The sequence below is a fragment of the Gobius niger genome (genome assembly GCF_951799975.1).
Source record: "Gobius niger genome assembly, chromosome: 1".
Classification (NCBI taxonomy): domain Eukaryota; kingdom Metazoa; phylum Chordata; class Actinopteri; order Gobiiformes; family Gobiidae; genus Gobius; species Gobius niger.
The window spans coordinates 43,475,352-43,491,057 of record NC_136852.1 but is presented as its reverse complement, the minus strand read 5'-3'; the positions used below and the strand labels follow the sequence as shown (position 1 = coordinate 43,491,057).

Here is a 15,706-nt window from a genome sequence, read left to right as displayed (position 1 = left end):
GCTGTAAATACTTTTTAAGTAGCGCTAGCCACACTTTGCTTTGCCCGTTAGCCTGTTAGCTTCCTCTTCATGATTCCATTAGTGTGTATTGGTGTTTGGCAAGCCTGGTTTTCTGGCCAGAGACACTAGGGGGAGATGAAAGACATCATCCCATTAACACTTGTATTACCCCAGAGGGACTACGAAAAGGATTTATTAAGGTAAACAAGTTGCTTTGTTCTTCTTTAAATAAAGCGATGAGAAAAATAAGCAAATCACGTTAAGACAAATCCGGTATAGAGCCTTCAAGCGTTGAGTGTATCTTTTTTCCTGGCGGTGGCTGTGCTGTCGGCATGACACCGGTGATGAGGCTCATGAGTGCAGCCCGGTTTCATTATGAATCAGTCTTGGCTCAAACTTAATTTATAGCTGCCTTCAGCTATACTCCTGGATTTTTTTGTCAGCAGTTGTCAGTATAGTGAACCCTTCTCTTGCAGACCGGCACAATGGAGTAGCTGAGGGCAGCTTTAAGATTTGAATGAGGCGGGTATAAATTCGTCTCAGTTTGATCATGGAGAGGTCCAGATTTAGCACAGCGGTTTGTTCTTGACCTTCATGTTTGTATCACCCAGGATTGTCAGACTTTTGACTGAACTGAGAACACTTTGCCTTCATCTTTACAAGCTCGTCACGCTTGTTGTCAAAAGTAAGACTGGTTAAATACACAGTCACTGCTACTACAGCTAGAGGACTGTAGTCTTGTTTACAATGCTTACTTTTATTTATACTGTGCGGCGCTAAAGCACTGCTGCCAACATTTCCTAATCCCCAAACACTCGCTCAGTCTCATCTCGCACACGTCACTCATCGTACCAGAATGTGATGTGTTTTCCCGGCTGGCGTTGTTCCGCGTTGACCCTTCGGCCCTGTCGGCTCTCAGGAGACTCGCAGATAAACAGTTCGGGCCCAGTGAGCGCGTGGCAGGGCCGACGACTCTGCCAGCGCCATTGTCAGGCCTTTTATCAACTCCACAGACGGGAAGGAGAGAGCAGCGTGCGACGTTTTTTGTGTGTTTCGCTGGGAAGACACGACGCGTTTGACAGATGCAATTATGCGCCGCGTCATTTTGTCATTGTTGTTTCTCAGCTGCCGCGGAGGAAAGGTCTGTAGGTTTGTGGATAAACTGTCTTTTGTTGTAACGAGGCTTTGTTCAAAATGTAATCAACTTTTCCACTGAAAGGCTGTAATCTGAAAGACGGGTCTGAATTACTTACAATACAGACTAGTTTGTGGCGTACTGTATTTAGACCAATGGGAATGGAAAGCACTTAATTTTGGTCTTCACTGTCATTGCCGGGCGCTGACATTGTTGCGATGCCACCCCCTAGTGGCCAGAGGCAACTCCAGAAGGTTTGTCGCAATATGGAAACCAATGGGGACTTTGCACGTGTCTAAAACAACTTCAAAGCCTGGTTCCAAAGAGTCTGAGTCCATTTCGGTTCATTAGGTCTTCTAGTGATGATGCCAATATGTCCTTATACATGTGTTTCCCGTGACGTCACACATTGTTACAGCCGCCATTTTGAATACCGAAACACAAAACGCAGTTATGCTACCCGCCTGCTGCGCTGTGGGGTGTACAATACACTGTCTCAAAAAAGGGACTCGCTTTCTACAAGCTTCCCAAAGACCCAGCTCGTCCACAGAAATGGATAACTTAGCTTAATTGTTTGTTTGAGAGAGATGAGCGCCGACACACGCTAACGTTCGCAAAAGGCAGCCAGATACGTTTGTTTATTACTTACCCTTCCTGTGACCAAGCACATGGTGCGCCTCTTCACCTGATGTATCTAGTCATCCGTAAGCCATCCTGAGATAAAGCAGTGACAGTGCGGCTTCACCGGTGTATGGAGAGAGATTATGGACCGCATACATGCAGATAGATGTCCGCAAACGTTAGAGGCAGTGATCTGTCACTGGTTTAAAGTGCTGTTTAAAAAAAAACTCCAGACAGTTGATAAGGATCAGATCCCAAGGTTTCGATCTTCTTTGTGTTTCTGTTCAGTTCAGCTCATCTGCTGTCAAGTGTGCAATTTTTTTGATTTAGCATCTTGAATTCAACTTGTTAAGACTCATGTGGATGCACTGAGGAAGGCCACAGACTATTCTCACCGCTCGGAACAACCAAGTGTTTCGGTTGGATTGGGTCACGGAACAATCATTTCATCGCGAAGCAGATTGAAGTGGGAAAAAAAAAAAAAGGTGGTCACCTCGGCTCGTCACCGCATGCGCTTATAATTGTATTAAGCCACATATAATTATAACATCTTTACAGCAGGTTTAAATTATGTTAAATTATGTGATTCGGAGAAGGCTTTTACGTAGCTGAATAGGGAGAACGAGTTTTTGAAAGCACCACATTTATTAGAGAATGATTAAAACTAAGGATGTACTGGGATAAATGAATAATGCAATGAAAAGCGCATTGAGTGAAGCGCTATTCGTATATATTAAACCGACGCATAGTTATTTTTACTGCAACTGCCAAATACTCCATCTACACTGAGAGAAGAGCTGAATGTCTCCACCCCACAGCGGTTTGTGATTGTCTTTGTCTCTTTGTCTTCTTTCAGGGTTGCACTTGTGTCTTTAACTTTACTTTACTTTAGCTGCTGCCGGAGCCTTTGTTCAGTGCTGTTTTGCTTTCGTTCAAGCCAGTCCTAGTGTTTATCCAGGCGTTGTATCATTGTTGGACCTACCAAGTGATGTGGATTTAGCTGAAGTCGAAAGGAAATGTAGCTTCATGGGTCACGTAATAACCCAAGACTCGTGCTTTTAAAAATACAGGGACAATAAAGCCGAGCAATAAAGTATTTTTTTCATCCTTTCCTTTTCACCTCGTCTCTTTATTCCTCATCCTTCCCCTCATTCCCCTCTTTGTGTCATAGCCTTTGAAATGTCCCTCTGCCGTTCGATATTTCCTGTTGTGCTGAATGTTGAACACTTTACCAAAGATTCCTGCGGCTGCTCTCTCTGCTCGGACGGCGGATGCATGTGGGTTATGGGATTTTGAAAGGCGAGATGCGCCGTTCTTTCATGCTGCTTGAAACATAATTGATGTAGCAGTCTGCAATGCGGCATGAATCAGGGAGAAAACAATAGTATGGGTAAATGTATTCAGCCCATCCTTCAGTGCTGCTGAGGTTAAACCCGTCAGGAGCCGTGGTTCGCTTTTGATGTCTAAATCATTTCAGCTGCTGTGATTTTAGAATTGCAGTTAACCTTCCTGTTATGTTCATTTGTCTGGAACATCAGTGGTGTTCCTGACATATGAACTTGAATTGAATTTGACCTCACAAATGAATTTGACCCGGTACGTGTTTAATTATCCAAAAGATGCCTGAAACCAAAAAAATCCAAACAAGCAGTGTGAATATCCGAGCAGCGCCGGCTCCAGAACAAACTGACTGAGGGTGTATTAGAGTTCTCACAAGGTGCAACTACAGATTTATCATACAGATTCATGCCATTAAAATATATTGTGACGCCACTAAAACTGAGGGTGCAAACATTTCAAAGTGACATCGCGATGCACTCTTTTGCACCCCTGTAGATCCGGGCCTGCATCCTGGTGAGCCCTGGCATTGTCTTTATTACGTTTTCTGCGGACGCTTATGCCTGACACACATTTGGGGATGATGACCACTGTATTTCACCATTTTTGACATGAAGGGATAGGAATACCAGTCCCCTCATGTTTTATTTTATATGTTCTGTTTTTTTTTATCTCCCAACGAGAGTTTTTTGTAAATAAAAAACAAAAACAAAAACAAACAAACAAAAAAAAAAAAAATACCAGTCCCCTCATCTGGTTCAAAATCAGAATCAATAGAATCAGAATTTAGCTCAAGATCGTCTTCGCCCTCAGACACATCCTCCTCTATTTCACTGTCACGATCAATGAAGAGTTCTGGAGCCTAATGGACTGTCATCCTTTTGCTTTGGCTGCTCATTTTGTGAAGTCTGCCTGACAAGAGTGTAATGTTGGTAGGACACTCATGCAGCGAATCTTTTATATGTTTTGCCCCTCTCCTGTTGAGTGTCCACTGAATGTGGCTGGAGAACATAAAAGGTTGGGATATGGGTGAATTAGAGTATGTCTCACAGTTGCAAAGAAAGAAATACACTGATATTTTTGACACCCCTTTACCCCCAGTTTGACTGCTGGGTCAAATTGACCCGAACAGCATCTATGTGATATAAACATGCAGGGGGTGGTTGCAAATATGAGATGAACCATATTCATGTTGTATGTTGATTACACGATATAAGGCAAGATAAAAGGCCAAGAACTGTTTTATACCTAATTTGAACAATATACCTCACCATTTGTACAGGTAAAATGATTTTTTTTTTTATGTATATAGATTAGCCTTCACTGTGTAAGGAAAAAAAAAAGATAATTAATGCCAGAAAAGCATTACTTATGAAAATCCAGAGTAAATGTAATATTTCTTTGTGATCAGATGTTTAAAAAGAGCCTTGTAGTTGCCTCTACATTAAGTTAAAATCCGCTAAATCCCATGAGAGAGACTCAAAGAGCATTTTGATTGAGAAAGTACTTTTGTTGTATTGAAGTTGTAAAGGTGTAATCGTAAAAAACAATATACTGTTTACTCTTCAATTCAATGGGATCATTGTCTCGAGATTGCCCAGAATTCTTCGTTCATCATTGTTCATCATAAAAAAACAATAATTCTGTCAATGCTTTTAAAACTTTGAAACATTAGTCATGCATGGTAAACAGCAGATGACCGCTATATGAGCTGCGGTGAAACTCGTTCCCAAATATTCTGTCGTTTCCAGCCAGAATTAGAGACACAACATCTCTCGGCTCAAGAACCAGCGTGGCTCCGTTGGCTGTGCTGCCGTATCCGTTTGTCTGGTGCTCATAAGCATGGACAACATGTTCTCCGTTCTTCGTCAACTTCACAGATGCGGCATGTCCGTCATGTCCACCTGCACCGATATAAAACTCAAAGTGGTAGGCTCCTCTCACGGGTGCAATGAAAAGTCCTGTTGGAGGTAGTGGACATTTTATTTACAAACCAGCAGCAGCCGACAACATAATGTGTTCATGCAGTAACCTGTGACTGGGTTGTAGGCGTTTCCGACGTTGGAGATCACATGTCTGAAGGCCAGTGTACTGTTAGTGTTAAATGGTCCGATATAGCCGCCACCTGATGCAAAAAGACCAGCAGAGAAAGCCACTCGTCCCGCTGAAAATAATGAAGAGAGCCCAAAACGTTTTCATCATTGACACTTAAAAAGATGCAAAGCCATAATGCTGTGCCACATTTCTGCTATATTGTGTTTTTGATTCGTACCTGCTTTGTCTCTCTTCAGAGTCTCCACTTCGGTTTTGGTAACATTCAATATCCCCTGAACGCTTTTCAGATATGCGGTGTGGACTAAAATACATTAATAAACATAATTTAAGGAGATTAAAATTCCAAAAGTATATTTTACTTTTTTGTTTTAGTTTCAGATAATGTAGATTAGATAACAACAACCTTGCAGCTGACGTTTCATAGGGTTCACATCTCTGGTTTTCATCTCCAGGTCTCTTAGGTTTTCTGCTTGTACTAAAAGAGACAGAAAATACAGAAAGTCAGTTCATATCTAAACATATTATTTATTGTACTTATTATTACACAGTTAGTAAATCACCTTGCAGCTGTGCCTTCATTGATTCCACTTCATTGGTCGGTTTCTCGAGCTCCTTCAGTTTGGCGGCTTGCTCTGACAGAGAAAGAGGTTCCATGAAGTCAGACATGCCCAAATTCCGGCCCGAACATGCCCAAATTCCGACATCATTTAATGTGGCACTACACGATCTTATAAATTAACATTACTTGCAGCTTATGTGACCCCCGAGCCAAAAAAAAGAAAAAAGGTTATAATTATGTGCATGTTGTGACTGGGGGTCAGAGCCGGTTCCAGACATTGGTCCTCTTGGAAGAGGTGGGCTCAGAGACAGGTGCCTGTCTGCACTGCCCACTGCCATAGCTGGGCGAAGCAGGGGGGACAGCTTTATTTCTATCAGCTTTATTAAATACAAGTTTGACTAAACCTTAGTCAACATGGACATGCTGCATGTCATTTTGAAGCACAGAACCTGGAGAATTCAATCTCTGAGTTAGCTATAGCGCAAGCAACTAATGCTAGCTGCAGCATGCTAATGCTAACTGCAACTAATCAAAGGTGGGACAGAAACTATTGAATCAACTAAAGTAATAAAATAAAATCAGCCACGGATGGAGCAGCCAAGTATTTGTTTTTACAGGATTATAGACCAAAAAATTGGAAAATATCGGCCAAGCATATCAGCGTCGGCCAATAAAAATCCCTAAAAATCGGCATTGGCCTTAGAAAAACCCATATCTCTCCAAGTCTAAATTGTAACATGTAATTTTTCCCATTGTTAGGACTGCCTCTTTGGGGCAGTTTTGTCAGTTTGTACAAGTACTATATAGAAATACTAACTAACTTTACTTTAAAAACCATTAAAAAGAAATAAGTAAAGCTTTTACTGACATGACTTCTGAACATAGACAAGACATAACTGCGGCTTAAACATTATTATTACACGCTACTTTTCCAGGCTCTAAACCTGGTTCTGTTGCTGCTGCAGAATTTCCTGTAGACATTAAAAAAACAATGACTCAAATTGAGATTGCAATTTGGATTAACACCTTTTTCTTTGCAACCTGTCAGACCCACAATAATAAAGATCAATCGGGCGAACAGTCAGATCACCTCTTAACGCTCTTTTCCACCAAAATGAATTAAGAGCTTTGACACAATCCATTACATCCATGAACCTCGCGTATTTACTGCTTCTGTGGTGCCTCTCGCTCTTATCTCGCGCTGCAGGCCTGACCCAAACCTTCCCCCGTCCAGCCGTGCTTTTATTCCATCGCTCTTGTTGCGGGCGGCGGGTCGTGGCATTATAAAAATCGTCTTGTTTCCCGGTTATTGGCATCTTTATCGCCGCCTCCGAAAGATTTAGATTGGCCGCTCTGTAATCCAACCTCTGAAATAAAGCAGGTCCGCGGGAAAAGCCGATACGCACTGATGTATTGTGCACGCTTCACGGTCACCGGCTTAATCCGGTCAGACGCGCTCCCACACAGGGCTGCCGGCCGGCGGACGGGAGCTGCAGCCGCGACAAATGAGCATCCGAGTGTCAGGACGTGGTCGACGCTGACAAGACCCAAGAGTGAAGATCATTCGGGTGAAATGCTGTTTGAAAGGTTCCCAATATCGAATCACAAAGGCTGATGTTTATTTAGGCATTTTTACTCTCATGTGTGGCGGTTTATAAGGCGAGACACTGCAGGTGATTAGGGGGAAACATTTTTGGACTATATTTTTGCCTCAAAAAACAGTGGCAATACAATGTGGAGTCTGTATTGGAGCTACTATAGTGAGGTTGTTTTTGTAAGAGTGGAATGAAAACACATTTTCAGAAAACAGCCTAAAGTTTTGTAACATACCGTAAATTCTCTAATTCTGGCCTGTATTCCATTAGCGGTCGGGTCTCTAACAGTGGCCGGGTTCGCGGCTGGCGGAGGCAAATTAAAGCCGGTCTCTAAAACCGGCCGGGGCTTTTATTAGAAACTATAGCGGTAGAAATTTTCCCCATGTTAGGAATTTGTCTCATACTCGTGCAAATGATAACTCACGTGCAGGAAGTAAACAAAAGGGAAGCCGGGCCGAGGGGGGCGCTGTGGAGGAGCTGCCCCGAGCGTAAATTTAGCCACTTTTCAAACCTCCTGTGACTATATTTGGAAACAGGACAAGCAACAAATGTTGTGTGACCCTCCAGGGTTTTAACAAACTTGTAGCTGACCAGTTTTCATTGCGATGTTTCTCTCTTCAAATCCCTGTATTAGGTCTTTCCAATGCAAAGAAAACGGGAAGTCTCACTTTCAGTCCCGGAGAAATTGGCTTTTATTGGCGATAGATCTGCCAATAGCCCACATGATAAAATCCCAATCGACTCTGGATCGACCTCTCGTTACAACATCAGAATGTCTGGCTCAAATGGAGTTGAAAACCAATGAAAAGAGTTTCAAGCTGTGACTTGAAAGTTGACATTAAAGTAGCCGCTCTGAATTGGAAATCAAAATAGATACATCTGGATACACTGCCCGACCAAAAGTTATCAGGCCTGGGTTATCAGTTATTAGGGCTGGGCCATATTGCTATTTTTGGGGACTTTCCCGATAACGAGGACAAAGCGATATTGTTGCAAACCATCTGCAGAAATTTACATTGAGTGTGTTTACAAAGGCTCGAGTTTCCTGGTTATTATCAGGAGATTTTAATATTCCAGTTTTCTCTTTGATCATTTAAACGCAGTTTCCTGATTGTAGAAACCCGAAAATAGCAGTTTCCCAGTTTTGAGAAACATGGATTTTCTGGCTGGGATTTTCCGTCAGTAACAAGTGGATTTATGTAAAACTGGCAGTGACAGTATCGAGGCGGCTGGTTTTCCTCCGGACACAGAGAGGAGTCGACCACAACACAGAGACGGATCAAGTTTTTCCTCCACTATCTATCGGTGAACTCCATCAGCTCCGCTCTCTCACACCAGCTTCAGACCTTCACCCAGTGCTCCCTGTTCCACTCAGTGATAAAGACAGGTAAAGGCAACGACTTATCCACAATCTGCCGTCGCTGTCGTCTGCCAAAGCTCAGGATGTAGTGCATGGGCAAAACATTTAGCCCAAAGTGGACATTCAAAATCGATCTTTCACCCCAAAAAAAAAGAAGAGTGGTGCGCACTGAATGGGTGCTGCTGCCGGATGCTCTCTCATCGAATGCTATTTCTCCATCTGTGAGATCAATAAAGTATCATCTTATCTTATCTTATCTTATCTTATCTTAAAAGAACAAGCCCCGCAATAAGCCACACATTTATGCTTTTAGTATTTTCACCGTATTGTGCTCTAAAATGTAATGCATGCGCCTGCGCGGACAGAGCTTAAATACGAAAAGCCGGATTTCTTTATTTGATCACGTAAACAAGGGATTGTTGCGTTTCCAGATTTCTCAGAGACATATAAACACCACATCACCATAAAACTGGCATAACCGGGAATTTCAAGCGCTTATACTCTCCAATCTGCAATGATTTGTCGCTCAAAAAGATAATAGTTGTAAACAGATTCAGGAAAGGGCAGAAATAAACACTTCCACATTTTTCCCCTAATTTTTCCACATTTCATTGGACATTTTTCCACATTTTATTTTTTCCACATTTCATTGGACATTGGAGATGAACTCGATAGCCCTTGTACATTTGCCTATGCTCCAAAGAGAAAGCTCCAACCGTTCTGATCTGTGGCTGCAGCCGTTGCTCAGGCCGAGATTCAGCAACGCGATGTGGCCATAGAAGGAGGTCAGCTGGTTATAATGGATTTCTTCTTCCCTGATGGCACGGGCGTATTCCAAGATGACAACGCCTGGATTCAAGGGGCATGAGATGGATCGGCCGCCACAGAGTCCAGATCTTAAAGGGATGTTTCAGGATTTTTGACATAGGGTCTCATTCCCTAGTTATCCAGAGTGTTGCTGATTCCTGGAGATATTGTTTTTGTAATTCATGCAATTCTTATATTTGAAGAGTTTCTTGGCGCTAGGCTAATGCATTTCTACGATATCAGCTAGCCTGCAGTAAAAACAGTCTGACCCGCTCCACAGTGCACCTGAGACAAATCACTTATAACGCCAGACCAACTATGTAAATGTCTGTGTCGATAGAGTAACCATTTTGCATTTAAAATATCTCATATTTGAGCAACATCAGCTTCGTGGTTGTATAAGCTACGCAGCGGCGGAGTGATCTGCTAGAAAATAGTCCCTCAAAATGCGATCATTCATGTGATGCAAGGTCAGTTATATTCTAAAAATGATTCTATCGACACAGACATTTATATGGTTAGTCTGGTGTTATAAGTGATTTGCCTCAGGTGCTCTGTGGAGCGGGTCACACTGTTTTTTTAATGCAGGCTAGCTGATACCATAGAAATGCGCTAGCCTAGCACCACGAAACTCTTCAAATATAAGAACTGCATGAATTACAAAAAAAAAAATATCTCCAGAAATCAACAACACTCTGGATAACTAGAAAATGAGGATCTAGGTCAAAAATCCTGAAATATCCCTTTAACCCCACGGAGAATGTTTGTGATGTGCTGGAGAAGGCTTTACACAGTGTTCACACTCTCCCATCATCAATACAAGAAAAATGACTGAACATTGGATCATTTGACACCGCAGAAGCGTGTAATCAAAGCAAAAGATGCTACAGCAAAATATTAAAGCATTTTTTTTATTTCATTATTATGTTTGTTATATTACTTTGCATGGTCACAATTTTCTCAGTCGCTGAATTCACTTGTTCTTTGCAAAAGGGCAGAATTCTACAAAGAAAGTGATGGCACAAAATGATATGAAATGAATCAAACACTTGAATATGTTGCCCTCGACAGTTGTGTGCGAAGGACTGCGGAGCGTCAGTTGATTAGCAATTACACTTGTGTTCACTGATTGCTTCCTTAAGTCTCTCTGAAATTCAGAATAATAGTTAGCAGTTCTGCCTCTCGGTAATGTGCATGCCCTCAAGCGACTGCCAACTTAATGAAAGTCATGAATGGCCAAGTGAGTGGGGTTGAAGGGTTAGACGCAGACGACAAACTTCATGACTTTTCTTCTTTTCAAACACTGCTGAGGTTCATGAATTTGAACAAGCTCAGATTCATAAGATACCGCTCCAAGTACAGGATTTATATAGTATTCTGTAGGCCAGGGAAAGCCAAGTTTGCTGTATCCGAGCCAATGTGGACCGAGCGTCTCCGTGTGGACTCAAACTCACTGGTTTGCATATTTAACAGAGGGGTCTGAGAGTCCTCCCCTGCAATAATTTAAGGGAACTTCTGTATTTTTGGAGGATTTTAAAAGTCGAGATGGGAGAAATATACGTTTTTTTGTTTTTTTTTCAGAGGGATTTTTTATTATCTTATTCCTAGCTTGAATAATTGAGCTTCGAACTGCAAAAAACAAGGCATTCATTCATCTAAAATCCCCCCAGAGCAAAGCTTTGTCGCTTATATATCAACGAAATAAAACCATTCATTTAAAACCTGGCTCAAGCCATTAAACAGCAAAGGTTTCAAATGGATACTTCTAAATTATAAATATTCCTCCCTATAGTCTACTGCAGCGTCTCGCCTTAAATTTACCCTGGCAGTCCTCGCTCAGCCTTGCATAAACCTTTGGCGATTTACGGGCACAATCTCACCTCCAAATGGTACTTTTTTTTCCCCTTTCTTCTTCCTTCCAATGTGGCCCCGGAGTGAAACTTTATATGAGGATTCATCAGCCCGGGTTCAGCGACAGTCCATCAAGCCCCGTTGCGATTGTTGACAGTGAATATATTGAATGTAACGAGATGTCTGCGACCAATCAGAGCGCTCCGTTCCCAGACGGCGTGTGTTTAAATTGGACGCACCCATCAGCCGCTAATAGCCCGTCAGACGGAGGAGCGAGGCCTGGGAGCGGCGCGTGATTTGTGGCAAACTGACACGACCGATATGAGATGCTGAAGGAGTGAACATCACATGACAGAACTTTGTGCAGTTAGTATATTGAAAACTTTTTAGCGATTTTATGCTTTTTGCAGGTATTTGATGATACGATAGAGAGGTGGTGAAGATGTGCTTTTGTTTAGGTCACGCTAACGCAATTACGGCCGCGCGAGCGCCGGCTGTAGACCGGAATACGGACAGTGTCTAATCTCTCAACCCCTACCTGAGCCAAGCATTGGCATTATCCAAATCTGACAGCTTCAGTGTTTTTTACAAAAACGTGACCAAAATGCAACAAAAAAGCTACAAAAGAGAAACAGAAATAAGTGACACAAAGCGATGTAAATGTGGAGGAAAAAATGTTTAAAAAAAAGTGACAAAGCGAGGCAAAAGATCCGTTTAGAGGAGTTTTGTAGGTCTCAGCTTTCAAATGTGGCATTACACTGGCCTAGAGGCTGTAACCTTTTAGATTTGGGTAAAGCTGAACTGGAGAAAGTGCACTTGGATAAGGCGGGGGTTAAGTGTTTAACTCAGTCAGTAACAAACATGTGCAATAGGTGGATCCTCCAGCCAGGTAAGTCTGACCATCAGTCCGGCTACACATCTGGAGATGGGTCCCATGGGCGAGGTATACCACCGCCCCCTGTTCCTTAAGAGTCGTCCAGGCGGCGTCAAAGGATGGGTCAAACGCAGAGGACACATTTCGTTGTACAGTTCTTGTATAATGACAAATAAAGCACTACTACTGTACTTAAGTAAATAAAAGCCTGTAATGCTAGAGCAGGGGTGGCAAATACACGGCTCTTGGCCAATCAGAGCGCGGCTCTTTGCATGATTGGATATGTTAATACAATGCCGCTCTTTGCAAAAGAATTGGTTCATATTTCCTACATAGTACATATTTCAATAATCTGTAACGGTCTTTAAAGGGGGGGTATTATGCAAAATTGACTTTTTCAAGCTTTACATCATGTTATTATGTCATTCCCTCATTTCGCTCACAAGAACCACAACCTCAGGTATGATGTATGAAAAGATGTTTATTTTAGAACGTTGGCGTTGTCGTTTTGGGGCTTCAGATAGGGAAGCTCACGGGCTCTCGTCCCCTATCTGTAGAAATAGCAGAAAAAATATTAGTAGAAGGGAGGGAGGGTGGGGCCGGAAACTCCGAACGAGAGGACGAGGTTAGTAGTCGGGGGGCTTAAATAGGCCGGCGGGCGGAAGAGGCGTATAGGAGGTGTGGTCCGGCTCTCGAACCTAGATAAATATAAATACTTATCTCCATTAAAAACATGCCTGAAGTGTTGCCTTGGCACATTCATGTATTTTTGAGTAATCTGTAAAAACTCTGATGGCAGGCATTTTAGGGATAGGTTTGCCTGAGTCCTCCTAGGAACGCCCCCACCTCCTGGAGACGCCTCCGAGCTTTCGTCACCAGCCGAGTAACCAACTCTGCCACAGACAGCGTGTGGAGGGGGCGTGTCTGAAAGGGTCAGAGGTTCTTAAAGAGACAGAGGCCTATTTCAAGACATTCACTACAGCCATTTTGAGAGAGCAATTTTATACAAGGCAGTTATTCTAATTTACTGCATTTACAGACCAAAATAAGGTTTTGTCATCATTGTAGTGTGATATAGACTGGTGCTATGTGAGTGAAAAAAGCATGATACCCCCTCTTTATGAATCTTGACCAAAAATCCAACCATAGTCCTACAGGCCCTGTTTCCCATCTCTACACACATGAATGAGAGTCTGTATCTCCCTCGTGTTCGAGGCGGCGTGTAAAAGGTGTCCGTGCAGCCTCACTCAAAGCGGGACGTAGGTTAAACAACAGTCAGGCAGATCGTGACACTGGGATCAGCTTCTGTACTTTTCCGGTTTCTGATTAGCCTACTCTTTATTTGATGAAAGTTGGCGTCATATTCACAGAAAAAGATCAAAATTAGGAAATAGAAAAAAGAGGAGCTCTTGTGAAGCCTATGATGCGAAGTGCGACATCAAAGTTGACAACAAAGTTGACTTTTCTTTCACATGTGACTGTAACAAATGCAACATAAAACAGACTCTCAGACGTCCTCCAGAGGCTGGATGTCGCGAATGGGCGGTGCCTTTGTGGCTCTTCACAGGATCAAGGGTGAAAATTTCGGCTCTTGGCCTCTGACGAGTTGGCCACCCCTGTGCTAGAGGAAGAACACGAGCCAGCGCCATGTAAACGAGGAAAAGAATGTGAAGCATAAACCACGCCTCAGTCAACCAACAGCAAGATGATGCTTGACGAACGTCGCGTTTGGAGCAGGGCTGTTTGATAATAAAACAAATGGCAGTTTCATTGCAACTTTGGGAAAAATATGGCCAGAGCAATCAAGCATTTTATCCCGCAACAATCACAAACAACGGCTGCAAAATTCTGGAGGGACTGTAATGACAACCTTGTTGGTGATGAGTTTCATTTGCTGTTTTGAATGTTTGATTGTTGAAGAGCTCTTGTGCAGATAGAAATCTGGCCTGGACATGATCGTGAGCATTAAGTAAAACAATAAATGAATGGAACCGGTAATCCCTCAGCTGCATTGCTTCTCTATGTTGACCGTGTAACGAGTTCAGATTGAAATAATAATGATGCGGTTGGTTAAATTTGATTTGGTTTCACATGCATCCAGAGAAACGGAGATCCCACTGGTGCTAATTACTCGGGCGCGCCACAGTGTGAGATGAAACGATGATCGACCGCTTATTATGACCCGCAATCCATCACAAGCTGACCACAATATTGCAATGCAGGCAGTTTTAGTGAAATCCGAATCGCAATTATTCATATACAAATAGCTATAAATATGTGATTTCCCCCGTGGATCAATAATCATGCTTTCAACCACAGCAAACCCAATGCTGACCTAATACACAAAGTGATTTATGAGTTTTTAACTGCCATTTTGTCTCTTTCCAAAGAACTGTATGGGGAATATGTTTATTTTATTGAGGCATGTTTCAGTAATCCCATTTTATGAGGTCATGTGGGAAAGTTTTATAAAGAAATTAAAACCAGATAAAGCCAGGTACAAGTTTTGGGACAGAGCTCAGCCCTGGGCCAAAGCACTGAACTGATACTGACATGACGTGAACGGACTCAGGCTCTGATTGGCCAGAGGAGAGAGGCCCGCCCTCACTAAAACAGGCAGGTCATACCACTGCTGAAAAGGTGAATTTGCTGATGATGGCATTTAGGCAATGTTAGCACAACTTTAGCTGGTGTTAGCATAACATTAGCACGTAGCTTACCTTCATGGTTTGTCTCTTAGCTGCTTCTTTTCTGTAGTATTTGCCTTGGCACCTCTGAAAAATTCCATAAACCCCACTAAAAGGCAATATTTGCCCTCAGTGTTCTCATCGCGGTTCACAAAGCTTTTCATTGCCGCTCTGTTGTTCCTTCAGTATTGTGTATTCCAGTGCCCGTAATGACTGCGGTCCATTTGTAACGGAAACGCTAAATGTGGCAAAACCATGCCGTGTCCCGCACTGCGGCTAAACAGTGCAGGGTTGAAGCGTACTACGTGTGAAAACTACATATGAGCCTAAAGAGTAAGATCAGCTTTCAACCTGAATATCCTGAATGACCATGTTATTCCATCAGTGGATTTCTTTTTCTCTGACGGCATAGGCATATTCTTAGATGACAATGTCAGGATTCATCGGGCTCTCATTGTGAAAGAGTGTATCAGGGAGCATGAGATGGATAGGGCACCGCAGTCCAGATCATTGGGTGAGGAAAGCGCTTCTCTTTCAATCAAAGTTTCAATCAAAGTTTATTTGTATAGCACCTTACAACAACACAAGGAAGACCAAAGTGCTTCACAGACAGATAAAACAATATTAAAAAATCAATCAATAAAACAAGTGCGATCTAAGTCTTAAAAGCTAGTTTGAAAAGATGTGTCTTCAATCTAGACTTAAAGAGGGACAGCTCAGTGAGAACACGCAGACTGAGGGGCAGGCTGTTCCACAGTTTTGGCGCTACAACCCTGAAAGAACGATCGCCCCACTGTTTGAACCGGGACCTGGGCACGTCCAGA

At 42.7% G+C, this 15,706-nt stretch overlaps 1 protein-coding gene across 1 annotated transcript in view; it reads left to right on the top strand.

Moving 5' to 3' along the window:
- LOC306972284 (zinc finger matrin-type protein 4-like) overlaps positions 1-15,706 on the top strand; it is a 278,469-nt gene that overhangs the window by 114,223 nt on the left and 148,540 nt on the right. The window lies entirely within an intron of this gene.